The following is a 10,922-nucleotide window of genomic DNA, read 5'->3' on the forward strand; positions in this document are numbered from 1 at the left end:
TGGAGAAAATGAGGAGTGAGGGGAGGAAATTATCATATTTATCCATATAATCTCTTCCACATTTTAACCTCTAAGCACCCTGCATATAGAGTTTATGCCAACTGTACAGTTCAAATGTCAGCAACTGGATTAAAACATGTATAAATTCTTTTAAAAGGAAAGACTTATTTAGCTCATAGCTTTATAGGTTCAAGTCCCTGATTTGGTGATCCAATTGGTTTGGACCTCTGGCAAGGGTGACACATCACAGCTGGAGTGTATGACAGAGCCAACTGCCTAGGACTCAAGTCAGGAACAGAAAAAAGCAAAGGAGGAAGACATCAGGGTCCCGCAGTCCCTCTTGAGACCACGCCCCCTCTGGGCCCTACCTCTTAAAGGTCCACACTACCTCCAGTAGGGGCTCCCTAGGGACTAAGCCTGTGGTGTGAACTACTGTAGGACACTACTCCCAACCCCAGCAGGAGTTGAGAAGCCTTCATAGAGAAGATGTTCAAACTTCCGATAGGATGGGGCAGGCTGAGATTAGGAAACTGCACCTGCGTATCTTGACAGTTACAGTATGATGTTGAGGGCTTTCAAGTAACTTATGCATGTTTGGGAACAGCATATATCAGTGGGCTCAGAGTTGCCCCCCCAAATATTGGTATCTTCTGTTCCCCATGGAAAATAATGTAACAAGTATTAGTCCTAGGAATCTAAGCAATTTAGGAGACAGGTGCCCATTCTAACACACATAGCTGTATATTTTTCACCTTCTAACCGAAGCGGCTCCCTCTTCTGGCCAACACAGAGAGAGGATGCAGAGAAAAGAAGGATCTCCCCTCTCCTCCGAGCCCGCGGAGGAGTGTGAGAAAGACTCGTCTTACTTGGGTAGATAAACACAAAGATGTGAGATAGGCTCGTCTTCAACCCAATTATCACATTTGGTTTCATCAGCTTGGTGAGCCTCTCATTCTAAGCAGAGAGTCAGAAAATGCCCACCATCATTCTCAGCAACTGCAGAGAGCGAGAACAATCGCTTCCTTTCTCCCGAGAGCCTGCAGCCCTGCCAGCGCGCAGTATCAGAGAAGTTCTGGGACCCGCCCGCTCGCTGTCAGCCCGACACAGGGAGCCCTGCCAAGCCGAAAAGGAAGGAGACGGCGGTTCGGGTCATTAGAAAGAGTTGCCAAAAAGTGCTCAGAAAGTGAACAATTAATTTCGGCTGTCAAAACAGATACTAGAGGAGCCCAGTTAGATTTCAAGCATATTTTCTCTACCAGCAAATCCAAGGCTTTGTCGGTGATAAGAGATGGAGCAGATTCTGGGGATGTTTGTGAGACAATATTACATAGTGGTTAAGACTGCCGTGGGCTTCGGGATCAAATTGCCTGGTGCGGTTCCCAGTTTGGCTTTTTTTCTGGCTGCATCCATAGGCCTTTTATTTAACCACTCTGATCCTCGGTTTTCTCCTCTGTGAATTGGGGACAGTAGAAGCAGTCAGGAGGAAATGGAGCCAGGTGTATGAAAAGCACTTAGTCTTGCAAGTAGTCAATAGACGGTTGCTGTTTTTATTATTATTGTTGGTGTTGATATTATCATGCAAAACCTCGGGCTTCTCTGGAGACTTAGCAGGTTTCTTTTGTTTGTTCCCTCTTCCTGGATGGCTAGTGCCTTCCCCAAATTTTAGCAAAATTTTCTGAAGATCAATTCCTTTGGGAAACACTTGCTGGTAAGCAGTAATTTATTGACTCAGTAAAAGTGTTCCACGTGAATGTAAAACCTCAAAGTAAAGAGAATTATTCTCTGTTGTTGTTCTCCCCTGGTGAGGCTGTAGTGTAGATAACACATACATAAGTAAAATGGAATTTGTAAAGCAAGAAGCAGGGTATTTTGTAAAATTAAAAGTTTCTTATAAATCTTTAAGAAAATGCATCTGTGTCAACACAATAAAAATAATATCCCAGTCTACTGGTTTTCATCTTCTAGCCCTGGGTAAGCATTAACTTCTTAACCCTTCCCCTGCCATTTGATGGATAGGAAAAAACAACTGCCTCCTTTCTTAGGGGACATAAGTGGACACTCTATGTTCATCTCTGTTATGGTTTGGATGTGAGGTGTCCCCCAAAAGCTCACACATGAGACAATGCAGAAAGGTTCAGAGGAGAAAGGATTGGGTTGTAAGAGTCTTAACCCAATCAGAGAATTAATCCCTGATGGGATTAATTGTAGTGGTAGAGTGTGGCTGGAGGACATTGGAATTTGGGTGTGCTTTGGGATATATATTTGTATCTGGCCAATGGAGTCTCTGTCTTCCAAATAATGCTTCCAAACAATGCAAGCTGCTTCTCTCGGCTACGCTCTTCCACAATGATGTTCTGCCTCACTTCAAGCCCTGAGGAATGGAGCTAGCCTTCTATGAACTAAGACCTCTGAAACTGTGAGCCCTCAAATAAACTTTTGCTCCTCTATAATTGTGCTGGTCAGATCATTTAGTCACAGGGAAATAGCTGACTAAAACAACCACCCATAACATGTGCTCTCTCCTCTCATGGGATCACAATTTTTCAGATAAGTCAAGAAAGCAATATTGAAAAACACAATGTATAATAACAATCATTATCAAAATCATCTTTGTAATTTAGAAAAGTAGGTAATTTTTCTGGTCTGTTTAAAAACTGATAACACGCTCACTTTCTGGCTCCTCTTCCCCTGTCTATTCCCACTGACATCCCCCATACTAGTAGAAAGAATGTATGTCAACTCTCTTCTTAAAAATGGTGGGATCTGGGAATCCATACTCAATCCTATTGTGTCACAGACTACCACTGTTTCCCAATATCCATTTTTTTCCTCTTCTTCCATGGTTGCAGAACTTCAGTTTCATTTATAGCAATTATACACCCAGGTAAAAGATGGCATTGCCCGCCTTCCTTTGTATACAGGTGGGGTCAAGGGACTACGTTGTAATTAGTGAGATGTAAGTGAACATGTTAGATAAGTTTTTCAGAAAGACTCCTTACAGGTGGTTTCTGGGGTAGGGTGCACTTTTCAACTATCCTCTCTTCCTCTGGCTTGCTCTCGGGAACATGGATGTGATGACCAGAGTCTCAGGAGCTATTTGGTACTACATTGCAAACTTGAGGATAGAATCCATGCATTCAAATGATGAAAAAATTCCCTAGTGACTAAGAAACTACTATAGCAACACTAAATCAAAACTTCAGGTTTTGATTTTGGTTTTCACAAGACAGAAATAAACAATTTGACTTAAGTTACTGTTTTTCCTATTTTGAGTGAATGCACCCTATCCTAACTGACATACCTATATGAGTCTTCTCTTTTGGTCCCAATTCTCTGGTTGACTCCTGTGAGTATCTGTTCCCAGATCATTCTACCAAGGTGAAAAGTTAAGGTTGCCCACAGTACCCTCTCCAAAACTTCTAAGATAACTTACTAAAACATAGAATCTAGGTGAGTTTCCTCAGCATGCTAACGTATGTGTCAAAACTTTGATTCTCCAAAGGCTAGTTAATTATATGCAGAGAAAAATAATTTTATGATCACACTTTACACATTAAAATTTGACAATCTATCTCATCAATGTGAAAGATTAACAAGGGTGAGTGGCCCACTGAAAGCTCAGAGAAGTGCCCCTTTTGTATAAAGGAGATCTGCTTCCTCCTCTTTAGGACCTCAGTAGCATCTCTAATACTGCTTACCACATTGCCCAGTGATTTTAGCAAGCCTTCTCTCTTTCAGGACCTTCCTATTTAAGTCCATATTCCTAGTGCTAAGCACAATACCCACCAAAAGGTACATTCAAAGCAAAAACAAAAACAAAAAATTCACATACAAAAGTTCACTAGAAGTTCATTTGGACAATCATTTCCACCACCAGTCAAAATGAACGTAGTTTTCTAAAATCTATCCAAATATAATGCAATAATGATGATAATTAAAAATAGTCAAGTCCCTTCTACACACTTGGTCATTTGCTAAGCTTGAAAAACTCTGAAAGAGGTGTACGTGTGTGTGTGTGTGTGTGTGTGTGTGTGTGTGTGTGTGTGTGTATTTCTATATTGTGTTATTATCTGGGTTCCATGCCTCAGGTCACACAGACTCTAAAGAGAAATCTTTTAACTTAGTGCCATGATCACTGAGAGACCCTTCTCTCCTCTCCCCTGCCCCCTCCCCTCCCTTCCTATCCTACCTTGCCCTTCTTCCACCCTTCCTTCCCCTCCTCTTCTCACCCACCAGCACCAAACCCATAGAGCCTGAATTGGCTTCTGAATGCCTTGGTGAGCATGCTTTTTGGAAGAACTACTTTGATCTGTAGCCTACCTATGGGGAGCAAAATAACACATGTGGTTACTGGGCATGAAAAGTTTCATCCATGAAAGGAACTCAAGTGTTCACCATGTAAGTTCAGCATTTATACATGTTTCCCATTTTCACCTCTGTGGAATAAGAATCAAGTGTTTAATAACAAACAATGCAGAACATTTTAGATGTGGAGAAGCCAGAGCTGCATCCCATTGCTCAACAAAGACCCCAATTACAACATTTAGGAATTGGAGGAGTACTAAGCTGTGGTGGCTGTTCAGAGCATGCCACAATGGCCTCTCTAGCCACCAAGCTGGCAAGTGACCCACATGTAACAATATGCCAGCTGAGAAGTCACTTTCCAACTAATACAATACACACGTAGAAGACAGGCAATTGCTTTTTAATGAAACTGTTATCTTTTTACTTGGAAAAGTCATTTGTTCCTGGTCACTAGCAACTAATTCCCAACACACTTCAGTAGTCAAGTTTTAGTAAAAGATGAAACCTGGAGTGAGTACACACAGTTTTGTTTAAGCCTAAACCAAACACTCTTATAAGAATAATGTTGTCCATTTGTTCTGGACAGCAATTTTTAAGTGAGTAAAGTTAAAAGTTCTTTCTGATATATAAACCATATAACACTGAACCTTCTAACCAAGGGCCTTAAATAACCCTAAATCTTCTACCTTGATTTGAATGCTATTGGTGTCCAATAAGCATTAATCACTAGCAAGGGCAAAAATAATAACAGACCTCAGAAGCCAATTCTCTCCATGGTTTTTTCAGCTTATTAGGTATTTTAGGTATAAAGCTAGAGATAAGAGAAGTTCCAGAGTAGAACCTGAACCTCAGAGTCTTCTAAGACTATCACAACACATACAGGAAAATATTCCCCCTGTAGATAACTTGAGTGGTTTCAAAGGAGAGGAGTGAAAACATTTGGCAGTCCAAGTGCCTTTTTCTCCAACACACTGGGCCCATCATTTCCCCAGGACTTTCAAATGAACTCTAACAAAGTAGAAACTGGATTAAGCTGTGAGTGAATTTGTGAGCTGGAAAGAAAAGAGACAAAGAGCAGAAGGCAGGTAAAGGGAGCAGCTTCCAGGAGCCTGGGAAATCTTAGAGGCTCAGGTTCACTTCTGAGCTTCCTTTCTCTTGAGTTCTATATATAAGTTTCCCAGAGCCTTGAACAGTACTTGCCAGACAACAGTAATTCACCGAGTAGCTGCCTAATGACGGAGATGAGAATGTTTCTAGATCCTACCAGATGAAATCCCAGCTCCTCCCAAGCAAATTACTGAACTTCTCTAAACTTCAGTTTCTTATCTGTGAAGCAGGGTAATGACAACTCGTGTTGTCAAGCTTACCTTATAAAATAATGTAGTAACATTCCTGGGAATTTCTCTCAAGTATAGAAAACCATGTTTTCATTAGCACAACTTGAGTATTGGAACCATAGAACCAGCCAAGAAGTAAGGATGTACAGTTTCCATTAGATGTCATTTTAACATCTGTGAAAAGTTATTGTTCCTCCAGATAGGAAGAATACGGGGGGGAGGGGGAAATACAGAATTCTGATTACCAAAGTGTAGTGATAAAGTTGAAAGAGGCTATGGAAGAATTATGCAAGGGCGGGCTAGTCCAAGACAGTAGCAATAAAGTGATTTTAAAGCCAAAGGCAAAAAACAAAAACAAAAACAAAATCCTAAGAGAGTTGAATAAATGTAAAATCCAATTAATCTATGAAGAAAATTTGCTGCCATCTTCATGGAGAGAATGGAATTCAATTTACTCAAATCAAGAAGAAAAAATATTTAAATGGTCTATCTAGAACCCAGAAGAGGTCTACTCATAAAAGGTATGAATTTGGGATATCTTTTATTACAATGACTTTTTAAAAGGGACCTGATGTGTTTGCCAGTGTCTCAGGGAAATTCCATCTCCTTTCTTGATCCAAATACAGGTAGATATGTAGCCACTGTCTGCTGAAATGGTCACTCTGTCTTGCTTGTGAAGCTAAAATTTATCAGTAGTAGGTTAATGTTTTTGACTCAAAGGCATTTTAGAATGGAATGCAGAGATTAAGGAAATCAAATCTAAATTATTAATATGGTTATGTTAAGTTCAAAAATAGCTTTTGAAATCATTGAGACAATTTATGTATATCTGGTACTGAAGATGTTTGTAAGTTATAAGAAAATGTAGTTTATTAAGGTATCTAACAAGTTAGCCTCTGCCATGAATTTAAATGGGCAATTAAATTTAGGTTCCTGATACTAATTCAGAAGGTACAAAGGGCATTACTTTGAGAAATTTGACTTATTAGATTTACATGGAGTGACTTAAGTATATAGAAAGGTTTTTCTGTAAAGAGACACCTGAGGGCTTTAAAAGAACATTTGATAATTAAATTGAGGGAAGTAATGTACAATCTCTAGAGGAAGTTTATTAACTAAGTTTGTAACCAAAATTGCTTGATACAGGGAGGTTGGTCCTTTCAGCTTGAGTTGAAGTGACATTAGCCAATGGTTCCCTTGAAAGTGACTGTTGAAATTACTAGATTTATAAGTAGGCTAGGATTTGCTAACTTATTCATTTATGTATTCATTGTCTGCTATGTTCTGGACACAATTCTGGGTGCTAAGAATATAGTAATGACAAATGAAGGACAAAATTTTATCTTGAGAAGGCCTACATACATTAAACTTCAGAGCTTTAAAAAAACTAAGCTATTGAATGTTTTGCTTTCATATACTGGATACTAATATTTAATCAATTGGTCATTGGACTCTTCATTGCACAAAACTTCCCCTAAGGGACACCAAAAACCACATTGACCGGTATCTCCATTCATCTTTGTATCAGTGCCTAATTCACGTACAACTCTCAAAATGGTATGTGGTTTGAGTGTTGAATCATCTCTCGTTCTGTCTGGATGTTTTTTACATCACTTAGAAGAAATCCAAGTTCATCAAGATTTTCCTCTTAAAATACAAATGTCTCCAAGGCTAAAGGCAGAGAAATATTCACATATTCAGATAATTCAATCAAATTGCATTTCTCCTGAATTAAGAAATGAACGTGCTAGTGGAAGAAAGGAAAGTAACTTTGGAGATGAAAATATTTGTGCAGAAAAGAGAAATCTCAGGTGTGGGGGCAGGGAATCCTTGGGAGATTGGTGGACTTGGGTCCCCAGTGTAGGAAGAGTGGTGGAAAAATGCAAAGAATTCTCAACTATTTCAAAAACAGCCTCCACAGAGGAAAGAGAAAGAGCTTCTTTTTGCTTTCCTAGGTAACTATCAGCTTCTAAAAGCTGGAATTCAAGACTGCTTCAGTAAAAAAAGTCACATTTGAGCAGCCTTTGCAAAATGATCTGGAAACTCAAGTGAGAACTGTTTCTCTGGGACAATGTTTCTCAGTTCTAAAAAGCCAATTTGCAACCAGTCTTTGAAACATATCCTGTTTGTAAATTAATCGTTATTTTGATAACCATGGGACACCCAAGGCAGTCCCTACAAAGTGTAGAGAACCTGCCAAGCCCAGCAGCTACCTCAACTATCAGGTTCCTGGACAAAACCAAAGCTAAGAACTCATGTAGTTGTACAACCCATACCCATTTTCCACCTACCCTATTTTATTTTATTTTACTATTTTATTTTATTGTACCAGAGATTGAACTCAGGGGCATTCAACCTCACATATCCCCAGCACTTTCTTCATATTTTTACTTAGAGACAGGGCCTCACTGAGTTTCTAAGTTGCTGAGGCTCACTTTGAACTCGAAATCCTTCTGCCTCAGTCTTCCAAGTTTCTGGTATTTTTTTTTTTTTTTTTTTTTTAATGCAGGAATTGAACTCAGGGTAATCTACCACTGAGCTACATCCCTAACCCCTCCAGCTGCCCTTTAGCCCAGCAGACACAATTCACAGGATGCAGGCAATGCTGGTGGTCCATCCCTGACAATTGTGACTAACAGCAAATTATCCATGCTGGCACCTAGGAACAAATCAGCAAGTTGGGGCAGAATTGGGTAGAGGTTAAATCCTGAGGCTCTAGAACTGGGTTTGAATCTGAACTACCACTGCCTGGTTGGGTGATCACCAGCAGGTTACTTAAATTTTCTGTACTTTGGTTTTCTCAACAGTAAAATGGGGTTTCTAATAATGTCTACCTCATGGAGTTAAATGAGATAACACATGTATATAACACTGTGCCTGACATACGGTGAGTTGTCAGACTTGGGCTGGTACAAGTATTCCCCAGTTTACAGCAAGTTCTATCTTCTGCTTGCAGTATGACATGAACATAAAGAGTAATCAGTAATTAAAGAAACTAAGAAGGGTTGGGGTTGTTGCTCAGTGGTAGAGTTTTTACCTCACAGCAAGGATGTCCTGGGTTCAAAAAGAAATCAGGAAATAATCCAATGCCTATTTGGATTCTTGAAATGCTGGGATGAGGCACAGGTTTATGAACATGGTCTAACAAATGACCAGGATTTGGCTGTCACCCGGTGAAGGAACATTTCATTTTTTATAAAGTCATTACAGCTGGGTGTGGTGGTATAATCCCTGCAGCTCAGGAGGCTGAGGCAGGAGGAGCACAAGTTCAAAGTCAGCCTCAGCAATTTAGCAAGCAACTTACCTAGACCCTATCTTCAGATGAAAAATGAAAAGGGCACCCCTGGGTTCAATCCCCAGTAAAATAAAAATTAAAAGAGTCATTGCAAAGTTTAGAATGCAAAGTACAATGATCTAAATAATAAATTTTAAAACAATCAGTACTTTTTCAAATGTTCAGGCCCCACACTGGAACAAAATACCATGGACAATAATTTCTTAAGAAAATGATTTCTGTAAACGGATGCATATAAACCAGGCTGAGTTATTATGGGGGAAATGAGTTTAATAATATAGTATTAATCAGACTGAGTATCATCCAGGAAAATGTACTATAAAAATGTTTTGAATATTAATTGACCTCTGGTAACTTTAGTGTTGTAAATATTTGTATTGTAGTGAGGTAGACAGTTTAAAAGAAAACTCTCCATTAGACAGACTTAAAATTTTGTAATAATATTTAAGAAAATGATAACTTTATGAAAGAATGAAATATCTGATTAATGCTTAACTTTGTACAACTCGAATATAAACTTTAAAAATATTAGAAATTATAACATTTGAGTGCATATAACGTTTTGTACATTAAGATGAATTGCATGCTGTCCATTTCCTCTTTGCACTTTCAGTCACCTTAAATAAACAAATATATACAGCCTTAACAGAACAACAGTGCATCCAAAGCAAATGTGCATTTTAAATTATTTCTCCTGGCCAAGTCCTTTTTTTTTTTCCTTAGCATTTTATATTAGCATTTATTATCATTCTCACCCATTCTTGGACAGTTTGTAGTTCTCTGAACCAAACAAGCAACAGGTTTAGATGGGGAGAGAGCAAACCACTTAGGACAAACCAAAACTTTAATAGTTGGTACAAGTTCTCCCGTTTAAACCATTTCATGGTCAAAGATGAGGAGCTCATTCTTCAAAGGGTCTTCTTAGGGGCAGTGTGTGAAAATAGAACTGGGGCGGGCTGGGGGAAAGTTCATGGTTTTGGCTACCTGGGAATGGGTATTTCAATTTCTCTGGGTGCTCTCTCCTGCTTCCTTCCGGAAGATGAATTCCACCCAGGCCTCCTTCCTTACAGTCTGATCCTCAATCTCTCACCCCAAGCTCAATGTAACACTTGGCTCTTTTCACAGTTTCTCATTACTATGTTTTAAAAACATTGCCTAACTGGTAATTACAACCTAAAACAATTCTTTTGGGGGAGCCCTGGGCGATTGCTGACTGGTAATCTTTCAGGAATGTCAGAGAGAGGGGAGGGAACATAGATGTTAAGAAACTTCAGAGACAGGGGCTCTTGTCCCCTTTCATCCTCTCCTTCCCTGCTCCAGGCCTGGCCCTTTATCCCCATCCTCCTGTGGGGCCCACCATCTCCCCTCCCCATGTAGCCCTTGTACTTCTTGGGTCCTTTTCCCTCCTCTGTACCTCTTACCTTAATAATACAGTTCCCCATCCTCACGCATTTTTTTTTTTAATTAGGAAATCATCTTCCCCGTAGAACTAGGAAATGTTTGAATTTAGGTAAATTCTGTTTAAAACAAATCAATTAGAAACAGACATCACCAAGAGCTTTTGGGTGGGCTACCTCCAGCCTGGGCTAATGGACCTTGGTGTCAGCCCTGTCAGAGGAAGGCCTTGTGGTTTCTCATTATCCTTCAGGGGGTTCCATATGGACTAATTCTTGTCATTCCATCCATACCAGCTCCCTTTTCCCCCCACCAGAAAAAGCAACAGTAAAGACATCCAGTGACCTGAGCCCTCAGGAGTGAGATGGAGGTTCCCAGTGCCCAGTGCTGGAAGAGGCCAGCCAGGGCAGAGCTGGTAAATTCATGGGAATATACAAGGGAGCAAAGAAGGCGCTTGGGTCGACCACTCTCAAAGCTCCACTCAAGGCAGAACCCTTCCTGACTTTCCTATTCCTTTGACAATTCCCCTAAGACTTTCACCTTGGGAGGTCACAAGACATGGGCTGTGACATGACTGGAAAGACCCCACC

The sequence above is a fragment of the Sciurus vulgaris genome (genome assembly GCF_902686455.1).
Source record: "Sciurus vulgaris genome assembly, chromosome: 1".
In the NCBI taxonomy this organism is placed as follows: Eukaryota; Metazoa; Chordata; class Mammalia; order Rodentia; family Sciuridae; genus Sciurus; species Sciurus vulgaris.